We start from the raw sequence: 21225 nt of genomic DNA, 5'->3' as shown, positions 1-21225 counted from the left end.
TGCTTGCTGCTGCAAAATCAGTTGTGTAACTTCCCCCCCCCTTCTCCTTATAACCACACACACTCTCACACATACATATACAAAACTGAGCTGCAGGAACTCTGTGCTTCTGCAACTTGTCAGAATCAACTTTTAGTTAATAGATATTTTTCAGTGATGTAATGGGAAACGTTTGGCAGAGAGACAGAATATAATGGACTGTGATTAATGTTTTAATAAGCACTGTTGCTCTTATGATGCAGAGGTGAAATGTTTTCCTGTTCCGATTGATGGACCTGTAGCAGGTGTGTACACAATTTTTTTAGAGCTTAAAAAAAAGCTGAACTCTTTAATTTTTTAAAAATCGAGTTTTTACTCCTTTTTTTTAAAAAAAACCCAGCAATATTGATATCTATGTAAATGTACCTCCCAGAGACTTTTTCCACTGCCTAAAGTAATTGCATTCAGAAAACCCCACATGCAGGAAAAATATTTATCTGAAAATACCTCAAAGAGAATTTGAGTGTTATGCTGTTGATGGTTGTTGATTTTGATTTATTGTTAATTTGTGTGTGTGTGTGTGTCTATTTTGCTTACTTTGGTTGACTTTTCATTGTAGAAATTGTATTTTCTTGACTTTTTAATATGTTCCTGTTAATTCATTTTTCAGTTAACTTTTTTTTCTAGTATCCACCACTCCCAAGTATAAAATCTGTGGATGCTTTTTGCAACCAACTTTAAAAGAAGGGGCAGAAACTCCTACATTTTGTTATTTCAATGGAAGAACTATATATGTATTCTGTGTTGGATGCAAAATGATCTGCATTCTGTGTTGCAAATGCTCAGAAATGCTGCCTTTAAAGGTCAAGATGGGGGAGGAGGAGGAGGAGTGGTGCCCACCCCTCATATTTCAGCTCATATAGTGTGATTATTCCTCAGGGCTCATCCATATATCTGGTTATAATGTTGTATAACAAAGGGACCACAAGTTTTCTCTACAATAGGTATTCAATTAAAATTCTTGCGCTAGCAGAACGATTTCAACTAATGCAGGGGATTCCCCCCTCTCCAGATCTGCTCTGCAGGGTTGGGGGGAACCCTCAGAACAGATTTAGGGGGAGGAGAGGGAGAGAGAGTTCTGTTGTAGAATGAAGAATTCTTGCACTGATAGAATGTTTAACGTAGCACTGCATTGAGTACAACCCATGGCTTTTTGGCAATTTCATTCTTCAATAGAATCCTAAGAGGAAGGCCTTTTGAACCTTACCCTGAACCTTACTCCCTTCTGAGTCTCTATCCCCAAACTTTTCTGAAATTCAAAATGGCACCCATACTAGAGGCCCAATCCAGGGAACAGTTCTTCACAAACCCCATTAAAGTTAATGAGAGCTCTTGGCTTAGCTCCTGTTTTGTTTTGTGCAAGGACACGTAAGGAGAGGCTTCCTAGGCGAGGCCAAGGGCTGATCTAGTCCAGTGTCCCATTTCCAATAGCTGCTAGCCAAATGCTGCTTCTGGGATGTCTACAAGCAGGGCATGAAGGCAAAGCCCAGTCTCATTGTTGCTCCATAGCACTTGTCCTTCAGAGGCACACCATCTTGGAGTGTGGAGGTTCCATTGAACTGTTTCGCTGAGCATATCGCATCATGTGCCTGTCATGTGTCATAACCCAAGAACTGTTGAGGGCAATTGTGGAAACACCTCCCTGGCTCTCCCCCCATCGCTTCCCCTTCACACAAACCGCTACATGCAGTTTCTAAATAGCACATGGTTTTTTAGGGTTATTTTACAAAAAATATCTTAAGAACATAAGAACATAAGAAGAGCCTGCTGGATCAGGCCAGTGGCCCATCTAGTCCAGCATCCTGTTCTCACAGTGGCCAACCAGGTGCCTGGGGGAAGCCCGCAAGCAGGACCCGAGTGCAAGAACACTCTCCCCTCCTGAGGCTTCCGGCAACTGGTTTTCAGAAGCATGCTGCCTCTGACTAGGGTGGCAGAGCACAGCCATCATGGCTAGTAGCCATTGATAGCCCTGTCCTCCATGAATTGGTCTAATCTTCTTTTCAAGCCATCCAAGCTGGTGGCCATTACTGCATCTTGTGGGAGCAAATTCCATAGTTTAACTATGCGCTGAGTAAAGAAGTACTTCCTTTTGTCTGTCCTGAATCTTCCAACATTCAGCTTCTTTGAATGTCCACGAGTTCTAGTATTATGAGAGAGGGAGAAGAACTTTTCTCTATCCACTTTCTCAATGCCATGCATAATTTTATACACTTCTATCATGTCTCCTCTGACCCGCCTTTTCTCTAAACTAAAAAGCCCCAAATGCTGCAATCTTTCCTCGTAAGGGAGTCGCTCCATCCCCTTGATCATTCTGGCTGCCCTCTTCTGAACCTTTTCCAACTCTAGAATATCCTTTTTGAGATGAGGCGACCAGAACTGTACACAGTATTCCAAATGCGGCCGCACCATAGATTTATACAACGGCATTATGATATCGGCTGTTTTATTTTCAATACCTTTCCTAATTATCCCTAGCATGGAATTTGTCTTTTTCACAGCTGCTGCACACTGGGTCAACATTTTCATCGTGCTGTCCACTACAACCCCGAGGTCTCTCTCCTGGTCGGTCACCACCAGTTCAGACCCCATGAGCGTATATGTGAAATTCAGATTTTTTGCTCCAATATTTATAATTTTACACTTGTTTATATTGAATTGCATTTGCCATTTTTCCGCCCATTCACTCAGTTTGGAGAGGTCTTTTTGGAGCTCTTCGCAATCCCTTTTTGTTTTAACAACCCTGAACAGTTTAGTGTCGTCAGCAAACTTGGCCACTTCACTGCTCACTCCTAATTCTAGGTCATTAATGAACAAGTTGAAAAGTACAGGTCCCAATACCGATCCTTGAGGGACTCCACTTTCTACAGTCCTCCATTGGGAGAACTGTCCGTTTATTCCTACTCTCTGCTTTCTGCTTCTTAACCAATTCCTTATCCACAAGAGGACCTCTCCTCTTATTCCATGACTGCTAAGCTTCCTCAGAAGTCTTTGGTGAGGTACCTTGTCAAAAGCTTTTTGAAAGTCTAAGTACACTATGTCCACTGGATCACCTCTATCTATATGCTTGTTGACACTCTCAAAGAATTCTAATAGGTTACTGAGACAGGACTTTCCCTTGCAGAAGCCATGCTGGCTCTGCTTCAGCAAGGCTTGTTCTTCTATGTGCTTGGTTAATCTAGGTTTAATCATACTTTCTACCAGTTTTCCAGGGACAGAAGTTAAGCTAACTGGCCTGTAATTTCCGGGATCCCCTCTAGATCCCTTTTTGAAGATTGGCGTTACATTTGCCACTTTCCAGTCCTCAGGCATGGAGGAGGACCCAAGGGACAAGTTACATATTTTAGTTAGCAGATCAGCAATTTCACCTTTGAGTTCTTTGAGAACTCTCGGGTGGATGCCATCCGGGCCCGGTGATTTGTCAGTTTTTATATTGTCCATTAAGCTTAGAACTTCCTCTCTCGTTACCACTATTTGTCTCAGTTCCTCAGAATCCCTTCCTGCAAATGTTAGTTCAGGTTCAGGGATCTGCCCTATATCTTCCACTGTGAAGACAGATGCAAAGAATTCATTTAGCTTCTCTGCAATCTCCTTATCGTTCTTTAGGACACCTTTGACTCCCTTATCATCCAAGGGTCCAATTGTCTCCCTAGATGGTCTCCTGCTTTGAACGTATTTATAGAATTTTTTGTTGTTGGTTTTTATGTTCTTAGCAATGTGCTCCTCAAATTCTTTGTTAGCATCCCTTATTGTCTTCTTGCATTTCTTTTGCCAGAGTTTGTGTTCTTCTTTATTTTCTTCATTCGGACAAGACTTCCATTTTCTGAAGGAAGACTTTTTGCCAAAATCTTCTCTACAGTGAAGTTAGCAGAGAATTTTATCGTTTGCTGTAATGATGCCGGTAATTCACATTTCATTTCACTCCATTTCCTTCCTCTTAAAAGTTCAGTAGAACTTGATTGACTCTATAGGCCAGACTGGGAATAGTGATTTGGCCCAGTAGAGTCACAGTGAATTTTTGTACTTGCGAAGAAAGTCTAAAGGAAGGTTTTTGAGGGACACGTAACTAGGCTGTAACTTTTAATAATTAATCAGTTTGATTCATTGATTTAAAAACCTTTTGATTGACTAAAACAGTATCCCTCAATTAACCAGGCAACAGGTTAGAGAAAACTATTAAGTATACTTAACAGCAATTGCAGGTGGCACCACATGAGAAAACACCTTCCTCCTTCTTTCTCAAACAGACGGAAATGTCTCTTCCATGATTATGCTTTCAATGAGACACACACACACATGATCTAAAAACAAATGTACATTATGCAAATGTAACTGATTCAATAAAACACATTCAATTAATTGACTTAAATTTATTTAAAAGGCAATAGTTCTATAGTTATTATGCGATAATTAGGAAAGGTATTGAAAATAAAACAGCCGATATCATAATGCCGTTGTATAAATCTATGGTGCGGCCGCATTTGGAATACTGTGTACAGTTCTGGTCGCCTCATCTCAAAAAGGATATTATAGAGTTGGAAAAGGTTCAGAAGAGGGCAACCAGAATGATCAAGGGGATAGAGCGACTCCCTTACAAGGAAAGGTTGCAGCATTTGGGGCTTTTTAGTTTAGAGAAAAGGCGGGTCAGAGGAGACATGATAGAAGTGTATAAAATTATGCATGGCATTGAGAAAGTGGATAGAGAAAAGTTCTTCTCCCTCTCTCATAATACTAGAACTCGTGGACATTCAAAGAAGCTGAATGTTGGAAGATTCAGGACAGATAAAAGGAAGTACTTTTTTACTCAGCGCATAGTTAAACTATGGAATTAGCTCCCACAAGATGCAGTAATGGCCACCAGCTTAGATGGCTTGAAAAGAAGATTAGACCAATTCATGGAGGACAGGGCTATCAATGGCTACTAGCCATGATGGCTGTGCTCTGCCACCCTAGTCAGAGGCAGCATGCTTCTGAAAACCAGTTGCCGGAAGCCTCAGGAGGTGAGAGTGTTCTTGCACTCGGGTCCTGCTTGCAGGCTTCCCCCAGGCACCTGGTTGGCCACTGTGAGAACAGGATGCTGGACTAGATGGGCCACTGGCCTGATCCAGCAGGCTCTTCTTACGTTCTTATGTTCTTATAACCATAGTTATTCATGGCTATTCCTTCCCCCTTTCAGCTGCAGCTCCAGCACTTCCTGAGTGATCCAAGCCAATCAGGGATCACATAGTGAATGCAAAAACATCATGGTTCTACGTAGCTAAGTGTTTGATTATGTCTCTGAGGGCAAATAGAAACCAATGATTTAACCTTGGTTTAAAGTGGTGGAGGTAGGGGAGGAAATGACCCCACCACACAATCCCCCCCTCTTAGGGTTGCCATATTGCCCGGTTAGCCGGGTTTTACCCGGATTCTATGCATGCCACCCGGCGCCCGGCTAGCCCTTTAGGTGGCACGGATTCTCAGCTTTAATTTTTAAAAAAAATTAAGTTTCTAGGTGGTCCGGTTCTCGAGATATACATAAAAACGTCAGCCGCCCCCGACTGTTAAATCTTTCTTTAAACAGTACTGTATAGCACTTCGTAGCTTTAACCCCGCCCGTTCAGGATTGCAGCCAATCAGGGATTGTGTTTCAGTTTCATTGATCTGAGGCAGTGTCTAGAAAACAAAATGGTGGTTTCACCCCCTGTTTATCTGAAAATCTCATAAATTGGGTAAGTATATACATTTCAGTTTTTTTTCCTCTTGTGTGCAGGAGTCAGATCTTGGGCAGTGTTTTAAAAACTTTCCCAATGCTTGCTTTTTGTAAAAGCAATGCTAATCCCATATGCCCAGAGTAAATCCCATTGAATTCAATAGGACTTACTTTTGAGTAGACATGGTTATGAATGTGCTGAAAATCAATGGGACTTTGGAGTGAATGTAAAAAAGAATTGTGATTGTGCCCTCCAGTCCTATTTTAAAGCAAGTAGGCAGGGCTTACTTAGGTATTACAGTTTTTATTCTGTAGGAAAGTAATACTGGTTTTTTAAAAACTAATACTGATTTTTCTGCAATGACCAACTGGTTTGACAATAAACTATTATATGGGCTGTATGTATTTGTACATCTGCAGTGTCTGCGTGTGCGTGTGCGTGTATGGAATCTTTCCGACACCCCTGTGAGGTAGGGTTGGAAACCAAGGCAGCTCACAACAAGAAATAAAGCCATTTAAAATCCAGTAACCATAAAAAGAAGTATAAACAGTTGCAAAACAGCGTAAAGTGGCATGATTTGGAATTTTGGGTTGTGTGAATGAAGTTGCTTATCACTTGAAGTTGCATTTCTGTCCCTGTTTGAGTAAGCCCCACTGAATACGCTGGGACTTGCTTCTGAATAAATAAACCTAGGATTGCACTATAAATATCTTTACAGTTTGTGTAAATAATAAATATATTTGATAGTCATGCTTTTATATAAATATTTCTTCATTTATCATATTTTTGGTTGTGAGATGCTTAGTTTTCTGCCTTACTCATAGGAATCTTGTTGTGGTTGGTATGGTATTACACTTAGGAAAGTGTTACTGCCTTTTGTGTTGTTGTTTTCCTATTTGCATTTCACTTATCTTTAACCTCACTCCGTTACAGCCATAGAAGCAACAGCAGCATATGCAAGATAATTAACTCCCATTAGTGATAAGAACAAGAATTTATAATTATTATTTCAATTAAAACAAGAGGCTTATCAATACTTTGAAGAGGACCAGATATTTATTTTCTTTCTGAGCCCAGGACTGGGTCTTTCATGATGCCCGGGGGGGGGGAGCAGGAGAGTAGTCCATAAAACAGACATCCTGGCATTGGTAATCTAATTAGCAAGGTATGTGTGGGGTTGTTGCACACTTCCAGGCCCAGTTTCATTTTGAGTATGGAGGTGGAACCTGTGTAGATGTGGTTGCTCAAAGGGAGAAGAAATTTTGAGTTAAGCAAAGCTCTGCTTTTATAAAACCTAAGAAACATACAGATACTTTGAATGTCTGAGTGCCTGCACCAGTGGAATACTGGAGGAACTTGTAAAGCTTGCTGCAACAGTATTTACAACTGAGCATGTGGTGTGAAAGACTCCTTTTCCTAACATTTTGGCTTCTTGTTTTTCTCCGCCCACCACATCTTTGAAATATATCGTATATGGTTAACCGTACTGTTGCCCTGACTTACTTTATGTTTGTTGCTATTTTGTGTTTTTATTATGTTTTTATATTGATTGTATATTTTTATTGTTTTTATTATATGTGTAAGCTGTGCTGAGCTCTGTTTTTAACAGCAAAAGGGCAAGATATAAATTCTCTTAATCAATCAATAAATACTCCATAGTGTTGGAAACTAGAGTCTAGGCATTTAATGTTGCTTTTAAAAAAAAGATTTCTCACATCTTTCCCCAGTTTTTGGTGGTAATTCCTAGGCACAAAAACAAAACAACTGGACAATCCAAGTATTAATATGCAAATATTTGCATAATATGCAAAGATGTGCATAATAAATATTTGTATAATATGCAAATAATATGCAAATACTTTGCATAATATGCAAATTAACCTGCCCGGATTTGTGGAACTGGAATATGGCAACCCTACCCCCTCTTGTTCTGGCCTCCTTCCTAGACTATCTGTTGGGGACTCCAGGGCTTGAACTAGGCTTGACCTGGTGAGCTACCTGGGATTGTGTGTGCTTTGGGCTTAAAACCTTCTTTCAGGCATAGAAGACGATAGGGCATCAACCTTGTTATTAGTTACACTGATCAGATACAATCAGTTGGCATTCTGCATTGGCTAGGCCTACTTATAAATAACAGGAACCTGCCATTTAGCTTCTGGTTAGCAACAAGCAGTCATGATTGCACTTTAGGCCCTGGCTCCAGTTCAAGGCCTTGAGTCTAGCTCCAGCGACTGAACTTGGGAGTCCTGGGTAGGAGAACACATAATGCTCCAGGTCTGGGACTGGCAGATCACTACCCACAGCCTGTCTTCTCCTCATCACTGGGCCTGTATTTCATAATGAGACAGCAGAGTTGCAAAATCATCACAAGCTATTGTAAGATCTCTTGTCCTTATGCACAACTTGCTAGCCGGTTTGACAGCATGTCTGCGTCTGTACTCAGGTTTAGTTGCTGAGTTGCTGTTAAACCAAAAAAGGTTGTGAGGAGGGGGCTGGAAGAGGCAAGGAAAGGAAAAAATATTTTTGTTTCTGCCCGGGTCACATCAGAGTATGAATTTGAACCATTGATTGAATCCAATATTTGGTTTGGTTTGAATGGTTTAGTATATGTGTGGCTTTAAAGTAATAACTGGCTTTTCCTTTAATGTCTGCCCCCCTACAGTGCCACAGAGTGATTTTGGTTCTCTGTTTGGTATTTAATTATTTCTTTCATCGCTACCCCCACGTCATCAGCACAGCAGGGCTACTGAAGTGTTGTCTTGTATTTCTGATGATACTGGTGGGCAGCAGTTGGCTGTGAAGTCAGAATTGTCTGCTTTTGCCTTTTATTTATTTATTTTTCTGATTGCATTGAGCACATCTTTGCCATATTTCAGAGGGCTCCAGCAGCTGAAACAGCAGACTCTTGCCACGCACCATTTTGGCTGAGACTTGTCAGAAATGTTTTGTGACCTGTTTCAGAACAGTATCTCGGCTGCCAGCTTTCTTAAGAAAGCAAAGGACAGCATCAAAAGGCAAGAACTATAAATGCAGGCAAGGCTGTGTGGAGCACACATACTCTTTAAATCTATTTAAATTCCTGACACTTTAAATTTAGCAAGCTGGTTGCTCAGCTCTCTTCCTTTCCTTTCCATCTTCAAAGAAGCCAGGCAAACTTCTTCTCTCTTGAGTATAGCTTCCTCCCCCCACGTAGCTGTAGGGCCAATTTTGTTTAAAGTCACAGAGATGGTGGTAAAACTTGTAGGGCCAAGATAGAGGCATGTGCGGTGTTTGCCTCGGGTAGATTTTCTGTGTCAGTTTATATTCCCACTTTTCTGCATGTAGCATCCGAGGCGACTAGCAATAGTGATGTTAAAAACTGAATTAGAGAAATCTCCCCTGAAAATCCATCGGTAACAGTAAGATTAAGAAAGAGCAGATAAAAACAATAGAAAACAACAAACAAAGAAGCAGATGGAAACAACAGAGCAACCAACCTGGGAATATAATAATAATAATAATAATAATAATAATAATAATAATAAAATTTTATTTGTGAGTCGCCTATCTGGCCGACTGAACAGCCACTCTAGGCGACGTACATTGCCAGAATAAAATACAGTATAAAACCCAAAATACAATAAATTAAAATTAAACAACATTAAAAAACCCCAGTTATCTCAACAGTAAATCTAAAGACTTTGCATGATGGTGGAAGGGCAAGGGTGTAGTTGTCCGGGGTCGCTGGGGGTCATAGACCTCCTTCCTTTTTTGGGGAGCCAGGTCCCAGCAGGATCCCTGTGTCTCCAGCATCTTACTAGCCAATCGGCACGAAAGAGGAGAGTGTTCACTACTGAGAAGAGTCTTCTGGAAGATACTGTTGTCCTCTCCTTGGTGAACCTCAAAAAGACATACCCTTATCCTGCATTAATTGCTCTACAAATCTCTAAACAAAACAAGAGACGTGAAAGCTCATTTTATTGTATAATCTTAGAAAGTTGTATGATATTAGAAGGGGTTGTTGTGTGCCTGTCATGAAGGGACCCTGCACATCTGAATTTGCCACTGCACTACTGCAGGAAGTGTATCGGTGATATGGCTAGGCAGGCCTCTCTAAGGAGAGAGTGGGTTCCAAAGCTTGAGCTCAGCCACCAAGAAGGCCTTCTCTTCTTCCCTGACCAGCTGTGTCTCAGATATTGGCAGGACTGAGAGAAGAGGCTCAGGAAGATCTCAAAACTCAGGCAGGCTTGTATGGGTGAACAGATGGTGAGCAGGAGGTGGAGCTGCACTTCCAAGGATGAGCTTTGTAAGCTAATAGGGTAACCCCCAAATTTGTGTGATCTGGCCTCGTTCTCAGGTTGTATCCTAGAGTGAAGACTTGACCCTGATTAAATGTACTTGGTGAAGTTGATAGACATTTGTCCTATAGTGCTCTTGAACCCTTTGAGGGTGGTGGTTGATCATTGAGGTCTTCTGCAAAGCAGAGGCCCTCCAGTTTTGTAACACTTGATGCCCACCCCTGCCATGGACTCTTCACTGCTTATCCTTCTCTCCCAGGGCCCAGGGCTTTCCTACATGTATTCTGCTAATGCAGGGGTAGCTAATGGAATGCCCTCCATATGTTGCCGGACTACAGTTTCCAATAGTCCCAGCCAGTATGGCAAAGGGCCAGAGGGTTATTTTGTTTGTTGAAAAAGAGAAAAGCCAAACAAGAGATGGATTGATTCCATGAAGGAAGCCACAGACTTGAACTTACAATATCTGCAGGGTGGTTTATAACAGATGCTGTTGGAGGTCGTTGATTCATAGGGTCACCATAAGTCGTATTCAACTTGAAGGCACATAACAACAACACATTTATTAATTTAACTTCTATCCGGCCCTTCCTCCCAGAAGGAGCCTAGGGTGGCAAACAAAAAACAAAACACTAAAAATATCTTAAAATGTATCAAAAACAAAACATCTTAAAGACATTTTAAAAATAAAACATCTTTAAAAACATCTTAAAAAGCAATTCTAAAAACAGATGCAAACTGGAATAAGGTCTCTAGTTAAAAGGCTTGTTGAAAGAGGAAGGTGCCAAAAAAATAACAGAGATGGCACCTGTCTAATATTTGGAAATGAACGGACTGCCTTCAAGTTGATCTCGACTTATGGCTACCCTACAAATAGGGTTTTCATGGTAAGCGGTATTCAGAGGGGGTTTACCATTGCCTCCCTCTGAGGCTAGTCCTCCCCAGCTGGCTAGGGCCTGCTCAGCTTGCCACAGCTGCACAAGCCAGCCCCTTCCTTGTCCACAACTGCCAGCCGGGGGCAACTGGGCTCCTTGGGACTATGCAACTTGCCCACAGCTGCACAGGTGGCAGGACACGTAACCTCTGAGCCACTCACTGTGGGGGTGATCTTTAGCTGGCCCTTTACACCCAGGAGACACGAGCGGGGATTTGAACTCACAGACTCTGGACTCCCAGCCAGGCTCTCCTCCCCACTGTGCTATACCAGCTGTATATGTCTAATATTTAACGGGAAGGAATTCGAAAAGGTAGGCGCCACAACACTAAAGGTCGACTTCCTATGTTGTCCGGAACAAACCTCCTGATAAGATGGTATCTGCAGGAGGCCCTCACCTGCAGAGTGCAGTGATCAACTGGGTATATAAGGGTTTCAGTTATTTTGGTCCCAAGATGTATAGGGCTTTGTGCAACAAAGCCAGAACTGGAAGCTAATGGGCACCTAGCACAATTCTTTCAGCAGTGGGGTAACATGTTAGTGGTATCCTATCCTAGTGAGCAGTTGCACCACTGCATTTTGCACCAGCTGCAGCTTCTAGACCAACCTCAAGGGCAGCCCTACATACAGTGCATTACAGTAATCCATCTTGGAGGTTACCAGTGCATAGACAACAGTGGTGAGGCTGTCCCAGTCCAGAAACGGCAGCAGCTGTCTTACCAGCTGAAGCTGGTAAAAGGCACGCCTAGCCACTGAGATCACCTGGGCCTCTAGCAACAAAGATGGATCCAGGAGCACCCCCAGACTATGGACCTGCTCTTTCAGAGGGAGTACAACCCCATCCAAAGCAGGCAACTGGCCAGTTATCTAGACTCGGGAACCACCTACCCACAGTGCCTCCATTTTGCTCGGATTCAGACTAAGTTTGTTAGCCCTCATCCAGCCCACCACCGAGTCCAGGCAGCGGTCCAGGGCTTGCATGGTCATCCCGATTCAGATATTACAAATAGAGCTGGGTATCATCCAGTGTACTGCTGACATTTTGCCCAAAATCTCCTGACGACTGCTCCCAAGGGCTTCATATAGATGTTAAACAGCATTGGGAACAAGATGGTACCCTGTGGCACCCTATAGCAGGACTGCCAGGTGACCAAAAGGCAATCACCCAATGCTATTTTCTGGAGATAGGATCAGAACCACTGTACACACCGTGTACTGTCCACCCTGCTGCCTGGCAGCTTCTGTGACCGAGCTGGTGGAGGCAGTCTTGGTTGTGGTGTTGAAGGAGCCCAGAACAATAATCTTGTGTGATTTTAAGATCTATGCTGAGGCTGCTTCTAGTGTTCTGGCTTCGGACCTCATGACCTCTGTGATGATCATGGGGCTGTCTCAAGTTCTCACCAGTCTGACACATAGGGCAGGACACACCCTCAATTTGGTTTTTGCTTCAGATAGAGGAAGGGGTGGTCTGGAGATGAGGGGATGGATGGCACCCCACTGTCATGGTCAAACCACTTCCTGGTGAAGTTTGGACGTATGGCTCCGATCCTCCCTTGCAGGGATGGTGAACAGATTAAGATGGCCCATGCCTGGAGACTAATGGAATCCACTGGATTCCTGAATGCCCTGTGGGAGTTTCCAGTTGATATAGCAGGCAACTCTGTTGAAGTCCTTGTCACATTGTGGAACAATAAGATGCATTGGGCTCGTAGAAATCTTGATGCCCCACCACACCTACTGTGGTCCTCAGTGAGTTGTCTAGTGCAATGTCTGCTGCAACTTTTGGGGATCAGTTTCAGTTGATGTGGCCTGATGACATGGACAAGGTGCTTGTGAAGATGCAGCCAGCAATGTGTACTGTCGACCCTTGCCCTTCTTGGCTTATTAAAGCTTGCTGAGGGGGTATGATCAAGTGGATCCAAGGTGTGCTTAACATATCTTTGTGGGACAGAGTGATCCCAGCCTCCCTGAAAGAGACGGTGATCCGACCACTCCTGAAAAAGCCCACCCTGGACTCATTGGTTTGTGACAACTATTGCCTGGTTGCAAATACCCCCTTTTTAGGGAAGATAATCGAGAGAGTTGTGGTGCAGCAATTGCAAGTATTCTTGGATGAAACAGATTATCTTGACCCATTCATCAGGCATGGTTATGAGACTGAGTCGGCCTTGGTTGCCCTGAGGGATGACCTTTATTGGGAGAAGGACAGAGGGAATGTGATCCTCTTATTCTTACTTGATCTCTCAGCGGCTTTTGATACCATTGACAGAGGTGGAAGGTCTGTGGACCACAGTAACTCCCCCCCCCATCCCTGCAGTTTGTGCTGATGTTGCACCAAGTATCCAGATGGACAAAGCTGAGTCAGATCAACTCCTCCAAGGTCTTGGTAATACACACCAGATTGGCATTCTCATCCATGATCAAGTCACGGATGAGTGTGGTCTTATTGTGTACCAATCTGGCTTTAAATAACACCACACACAGGCCTGTGGGCACAGTGGAGGAGCAACCAGGAACCATGGGAGGAAAGGCAACAAGGAACAAGGGATGAACTGTAGTCCAACAACATCTGACTAGAACCGTGTTGGCTGCCCCTGCGCTAATGTGTACCTGTTGTCTATGCCCACAGGATTTGGCCTGATAAATTGTGATCCTTGCTGATGTTGCTGGGCCTAGGTATGCCGGATGCTAGAAGCACAGCCTCCAGTTAGACACTATGTCTGATACGCTGAGGCAAGCCTCGGAGCAGCTGCAGTTCCACTTTTACCACATGTTGAATAAACATGTTGTCATGCACACCAAAATAGAGCTTTGAAGTTAAAAAAGGTAAAGGTGTCCCCGCACTTCTGGTGCGAGTCATTTCCGACTCTTCGGGTGACGTCTTGCGATGTTTACTAGGCAGACCGTATATATGGGGTGGGATTGCCAGTTCCTTCCCCGGCCTTTCTTTACCCCCCAGCATATGCTGGGTACTCATTTTACCGATCACGGATAGATGGAAGGCTGAGTGGACCTCAACCCCTTTTACCGGAGATTCAGCTTCCTCCTTATGTTGGAATTGAACTCTGGCCGTGAGCAGAGCTTTGGCTGCGTTACTGCTGCTTACCACTCTGGTAATCTGGAGTAATTCATATCTGAGAGCCAGTGTGGCTTAGAGGTTAGAGTGTCAGACTACAACCTGGGAGACCAGGGTTTGAATCCCCACATAGCCATAAAGCTGCCTGGGTGACCTTGGGCCAGTCACTGCCTCTCAGCATCAGAGGGAGGCAATGGTGAACCACCTCTGAATACCACTTGCCATGAAAGCCCTCTTCATAGGGTCGCCATAAGTTGGAATCAACTTGAAGGCAGTCCATTTCCATTTTCAATTCATATCTAGCTGTAGGCAAAACAAGCACTTTTTGCTGTTTTCTCAGCAGCCTTTGTCTTGTGTGTTTAACCCCTGCTCCCTTTTTGCCCCCATTTTGTAGATCCTACCAGAAAGCTCTCCGAAATACCAATCAAGACAGTTGCCCATAGCAGTGTTCATTGTTGCTTTAGGCTCTGAAGTCACTCTGTGCTAAAAAAATGCTTTCTAATAAAATCTTCTTATTAGATTTTGTTTTTGTTTAGTTATAACCCCAAAGTGTAATGTGTGTGTTTTTCCTTTTCCTGCTCTGTTGCCTTTAATTAGGAGGGTTGCACATTGATTTGGTATGAACAGAGCCCCTGTTTAGGTGGAGCGATGGGAAATGAGCCTGGAGTTGAATTATAGCAGTCATAAAATGTGATGAGATCTGGCACTGGGCTAAAAAAAGGCTGTCACCGCATTGTATATCCTGTCACTGAATGGCATAGTACTCTTGACTGGTGCACATACTTATTTTTATTTATTTGCTTAAAATAAATGATATCCTGCTCTTCATCCTGCCTACCGCCATACTACCCTGAACATGCCCAATCTCGTCTGATCTCAGAAGCTAAGCAGGGTCAGGCCTGGTTAGTACTTGGATGGGACACCACCTGGGAATACTGGGAGCCATAGGCTTAGAGGATGGCAATGGTAAACCACCTCTGAATACCTCTTACCATGAAAACCCTATGAATATATCCAGAAAGGTTCATAGGGTCACCATAAGTCGTAATTGACTTGAAGGCATAACAACAACAACAAACTCTTCATCCCTTAGGACAGTGTTTCTCAACCGGTGTGCCTCCAGATGTTGTTGGACCACAACTCCCATCAGCCTCAGCCAGCATTGCCAATGGTCAGGAAAGATGGGAATTGTGGTGCAATAACATCTGGAGGCACACCGGCTGAGAAACACTGCCTTAGGAGATCAGAGCGGCATTCAGTTAAAACAAACAGTAAAACGTAACATCAGTTATAAACAAACAATATCAGATAATGCAGAAAATTGGGGCCTAGCACTGATTGATCAGCATGTAGTCTGAAATTGAAGGAAAATTTGAACTCTAATGTGGATTTCCCTGTCCCATGATCCTTTGTGAAGGCAATGGTAGAGTTTGTTTAGACAAATGAAATGCACAGGTCTTGAATGCCCAGTTTTACATGCTGGTAATGTTGGGCTTGCAGGTAATAGGAAGGAGAATTGATGGGCCAGGCAGGAATTCTTAGCCGAGAAAAGAGACTAAGCCACCTCCTCAGTTACAAGGGTCCAAGGGCATGGCAGAACAGGATGCAAATGAAGAAGGTGCCAACCAGCCAGGGAAACAGTCTGAAAGTATAGAACGGCAGCATAGTGGCTTCTTTCCGTGACGAGTTGCCCACATTGAGGAAGGGCAGCAGACTCTGGAACTGTATGATGGGCAGTGACATGGGATTGACTTGCTGGGATCACCTGACCCCAGGATCGGAAAGATTCTGTTCCATGGGGTTAATTTCTTGGCCTGAACTGCCTTGCAGTTCCTTTCTGCAGCTAGAGGAATTTGGTGGAACACAGGAAGCTGCCTCATAGTGAACCAGGCCGGTAGTGCATCTAGCTCAGCATTGTCAGCAATGACTGGGGGTGGCTCTCCAGGGTTCCAGGCAGGGAGTATCTTCCAGCCCTACCTGGTGATGCTGGGGATTGAACATGGCACCTTCTGTACACAAAGCAGGTGCTCTGTGGCTGAGCTATGGCTCTTCCTCAGTGGGAAGGCCCTTCCCCTTTCAGAGCTGGAAAAGGTGGTCTTTGGAGCACTAGTGTGCTGTTGTATGTATGTTCGCTGGTTTATGCTGAACTTTGAGAAAGCTCAGATCCAGGGCTAGCACCGTGACCTCTGGAACATCCGTCCTCTTCAAGAACATCTCTTCTTGGTATTCTTAATTTTTGCAAGGGGAACTCTCCAAATGTTTACCATCTTCTCCTTTTTGGCCTCCATTTTGTTTTCAATAACTGTGTTTGTTTTCCTTAGTCATCTGTATTTTCTGTTTGGATCCTTCTTCCTCATTTTATCCAGCGTGTGTGTGTGTTATGATTACGTGTTTTTGTGGCTGGGAAAAAATGCTGAATCTAGCCTTGGAATAAAAATAAACACTTATGAAAATGGTTCACTTTCCACAGTTTCATAACTAAGTAGCTGATTTTCTTCTTGGAAAATTTAGCATATTGCAATAATCTTTTCATTCTTTAAAAGCCTCTGTTCTGCTCCAAATCATATTAGAGGCACAGAGTTCCTTTCCGTTTCTGTAAACTTTATTAAATCCTTCTTCTCCCACCTCCATTTGAAGTATATTGATTCTTGTTAGGGTTGAAGAGTGAAAAATGGAAATGAATTTCAACATGACAGAAGCAGTTTGTTTTGCCATTAATTGCTGCGTCTCCGGGCATCCGGTACTAATTTATTTTTCATCTTTATGAGGTAACTTCTAAGAGATTTTCTCTCCCCACACCAGTAAGTGCACTTATTAAAATTAGGTCCTTGAAGATCACGCCTTAGTCTCTCATGTTGTTTTGCTCTCTCTCTGTTTCTTCACCCCCGATTACCAGGGGGTTGGTGTTTTTTTTTAATCTGTTTCAAGTTGTTGTTGTTATGTGCCTTCAAGTCGATTACGACTTATGGCGACCCTATGAATCAGTGACCTCCAAGAGCATCTGTCATGAGCCACCCTGTTCAGATCTTGTAAATTCAGGTCTGTGGCTTCCTTTATGCAATCAGTCCATCTCTTGTTTTGGTCTTCCTCTTTTTCTACTCCCTTCTGTTTTCCCCAGTATTATTGTCTTTTCTAGTGAATCATGTCTTCTCATCAGAGCTTGGAAAAGTTACTTTTTTGAACTACAACTCCCATCAGTCCCAGCCAGCATGGCCAATGGTTTGGGCTGATGGGAGTTGTAGTTCAAAAAAGTAACTTTTCCAAGGTCTGCTTCTCATGATGTGTCCAAAGTATGATAACCTCGGTTTCATCATTTTAGCTTCTAGTGATAGTTCTGGTTTAATTTGTTCTAACATCCAATTATTTGTCTTTTTCGCAGTCCATGGTATGCACAAATCTCTCCTCCAGCACCACATTTCAGATGAGTTGATTTTTCTCTTATCTGCCTTTTTCACTGTCCAACTTTCACATCCATACATAGAGATTAGGAATACCATGGCCTGAATGATCCTTACTTTGGTGTTCAGAGATACATCTTTGCATTTGAGGACCTTTTCATAGCTGCCCTCCCCAGTCCTAGTCTTCTTCTGATTTCTTGACTATTGTCTCCATTTTGGTTAATGACTGTGCCGAGGTATTGATAATCCTTGACAAGTTCAATGTCCTCACTGTCAACTTTAAAATTACATAAATCTTCTCTTGTCATTACTTCAGTCTTTTTGACGTTCAGCTGTAGTCCTGCTTTTGTGCTTTCCTCTTTAACTTTCATCAGCATTCGTTTCAAATCATTACTGGTTTCTGCTAAGAGTATGGTATCGTCTGCATATCTTAAATTATTGATGTTTCTCCCTCCAATTTTCACACCTCCTTCATCTTGGTCCAATCCCACTTTCCGTATGATATGTTCTGCATACAGATTAAACAAGTTAACCAAACATAAATAGTTTTATTCAAGATGCTCAAATGTTGATATCCTCACCACCATCACCCTCCTTTTTGGCAATCAGCATTATAACATGTAGTTATACTGTAAATGTTCAATGTTCTTCCTCAGGACTTGGCTCTCTGCCTGTTCTGGTGTATCATTTGCTTTGCTTATCATAGCGACAGAAGTGGTTGAACACAGTAGGATCAGACAAAATCAGCCCCACATGGACGACCCTATGAATAGGGTTTTCATGGTAAGCGGTATTCAGAGGGGGTTTACCATTGCCTTCCTCTGGGGTTGAGAGGCAGTGACTGGCCCAAGGTCACCCAGTGAGCTTCAGGGCTGTGTGGGGATTCAAACCCTGGTCTCTCAGGTCCTAGTCCAACACTCTAACCACTATGCCACACTGGCCCATTTAGAAGGGGGGGAATGGAGAATTGTAACAATTTACTAGAATTTTTAGTATTTTAAAATACTAAACCCAGTCCCAGGGGCTTAGGATAAGTAATATTTTTAAGCCAAATAAAACTTGATGTCCACCAAACTATAAAATATTGTTCTGAGATTGGGCTTGTTCCTTAAGGACCTGACCACTTTCCCTGTTCTAGGTGACACAGCAGGGGAAGCTGCCTTAAACTGAGTCAGACCATTAGTCCACTTCACTCAGTATAGTCTACACTGACTGGCAGCAGCTCTCCAGGTTTTCAGACAGGGAGTCTCTCCCAGCCCTATCTGGAGATGGCAGGGCTTGAACCCGGGGCCTTCTGCTTGCAAAGGAGGTGCTCTACCACTGAGCTACGACTCTTCTGTTTTCTCCAGGTATCTCCCATGGTGTAACTCTAGAGCAGCTTGAGGCTTTTGTTGTGCACTCGCCTTACTCACTGAATTATTCAGAGGGTCCCAGTGTGGTGTAGTGGTTAGAGTGTTGGACTACGACCTGGGAGACCAGGGTTCAAATCCCCACACAGCCATGAAGCTCACTGGGTGACCTTGGGCCAGTCACTGTCTCTCAGCCTCAGAGGAAGGCAATGGTAAACCTCCTCTGAATACTGCTTACCATGAAAACCCTCTTCATAGGGTCGCCATAAGTCGGGATCGAGTTGAAGGCAGTCCATTCCCCATTTATTCTTAAATTGCTCCTGTTCTTAAAATAAGATGTCATTCTGTAAATGGAGGGTGTCACTGTCTGTCGTGTCACCAGTTAAAAAGACAATAAAAAAAAAATCCGGGGGGAGAGCAGCACACACCCCCAGCTGCAGAGCTGCGTTGAGGGCCACAAGTTCCCCACCCCTTTTTCTAAAATCTCTCTGAGCTACTCTCTGTTTTGTTGGATGGCTCTACATGCATGTATGGGAGAGAGTTCCTGTTCTGTCTTTCTCCATGTAATAGTTTGGGGACAGAGTGTGGAACTGTGTTTTCTACAGGGCGGGTGAGTGAAGATGCCCACTTTGCTCTCCACTGCGATATCACTGGCACTGTCAGACAGATGTGTGTGACATCATAGTGTGTTTGGGGGGGATAGGATGATTTCAGTTCTAGCGAGAGGGACCGTAATGCAATGACCATAGGTCAGGGAAAGAGCACATCCTCTGCGTGCAAAAGGTCCCAGGTTCAATCCCCTCCATTGGGGGCTGGTCTCTTAGGGGATATGGGGCACTGCCCCGCAACACTCAGTCTGCCATCAGCCAGCCCCCACCTGCCTGCCTTCTTCCTTACAACCAGTCTAGGGGGCAGCACTGGCTGTCAGCTTCCTCCTCTCCAGTTTCAGTGTTGCCCCTGTAGAACTCAGAAGGGAGGAGGATGAGGACAAAACCAGAATGAGTTGGCTCCGCCCCTCATTGCTCTGGCTGCACCTCCTGTAGGGCTTCCTGCCTTCCGCCCCACCAGTCCCAATGGGCACCAGCCACCGCTGATCCTCAGCATCCCTAAGTGGGGCTGGAGAAGACCCCTGCCTGAATCCCTGGAGAGAAGCTGCCAGTCAGTGTCAAGAGTCCTGAGCTAGATGGAGCAATGGTCTGACATGGGTATAACTGTGTTCCTATGACAGCTGGAGGGAACAGCCTCAGTTTTCCAGCAACGTTATATTGTGGTTTGAGTGCTGGGATAATGCAAGTTCCTTGGGGATGATAGAAATATTAACTTTCAGGAAAGATGTCTTGCTCTTACGGTAAGAACCACACACATGTTGTGCTAATAAACCGATGCTCTAGATTGGGCCCTAAATGTCGGAATGGGAAACATGGGGAAAGGTGGTCTCGCCGGGACCTTGTGGGGACAGGCGTGGAAGGTTGCTGAGTTTTAGCCATGCAGGAAGACAAAAGGGCAAAGGTGGTTATGAAGGCAATATTAAGAACATAAGAGCCTGCTGGATCAGGCCAGTAGCCCATCTAGTCCAGCATCCTGTTCTCACAGTGGCCAACCAGGTGCCTGGGGGAAGCCCACAAGCAGGACCCGAGTGCAAGAACACTCTCCCCTCCTGAGGCTTCCGGCAACTGGTTTTCAGAAGCATGCTGCCTCTGACTAGGGTGGCAGAGCACAGCCATCATAGCTAGTAGCCATTGATAGCCCTGTCCTCCATGAATTTGTCTAATCTTCTTTTAAAGCCATCCAAGCTGGTGGCCATTACTGCATCTTGTGGGAGCAAATTCCATAGTTTAACTATGCGCTGAGTAAAGAAGTACTTCCTTTTATCTGTCCTGAATCTTCCAACATTCAGCTTCTTTGAATGTCCACGAGTTCTAGTATTATGAGAGAGGGAGAAAAACTTTTCTCTATCCACTTTCTCAATGCCATGCATAATTTGATACACTTCTATCATGTCTCCTTTGACCCGCCTTTTCTCTTAACTAAAAAGCCCCAAATGCTGCAACCTTTCCTCGTAAGGGAGTCGCTCCATCCCCTTGATCATTCTGGTTGCCCTCTTCTGAACCTTTTCCAACTCTAGAATATCCTTTTTGAGATGAGGCAACCAGAACTGTACACAGTATTCCAAATGCGGCCGCACCATAGATTTATACAACGGCATTATGATGTCGGCTGTTTTATTTTCAATACCTTTCCTAATTATCGCTAGCATGCAGTTTGCCTTTTTCACAGCTGCCGCACACTGGGTCGACATTTTCATTGTGCTGTCCACTACAACCCCGAGGTCTCTCTCCTGGTCGGTCACCGCCAGTTCAGACCCCATGAGCGTATATGTGAAATTAAGATCTTTTGCTCCAATATGCATAATTTTACACTTGTTTATATTGAATTGCATTTGCCATTTTTCTGCCCATTCACTC

The 21225-nt window shown here is 43.8% G+C and overlaps 1 protein-coding gene and 1 pseudogene across 6 annotated transcripts in view; both read left to right on the top strand.

The window, feature by feature from the left end:
* MNAT1 (MNAT1 component of CDK activating kinase) overlaps positions 1 to 21225 on the top strand; it is a 207814-nt gene that overhangs the window by 148836 nt on the left and 37753 nt on the right. The gene's annotated exons all lie outside the window — the stretch shown is intronic.
* On the top strand, positions 14846 to 14964 carry LOC133378530 (5S ribosomal RNA; annotated as a pseudogene).

Source organism: Rhineura floridana, chromosome 2 (genome assembly GCF_030035675.1).
Source record: "Rhineura floridana isolate rRhiFlo1 chromosome 2, rRhiFlo1.hap2, whole genome shotgun sequence".
Taxonomy (NCBI): domain Eukaryota; kingdom Metazoa; phylum Chordata; class Lepidosauria; order Squamata; family Rhineuridae; genus Rhineura; species Rhineura floridana.
Note: the sequence above shows the minus strand (reverse complement) of the source record. Positions and strands in the feature narration are given on the sequence as shown.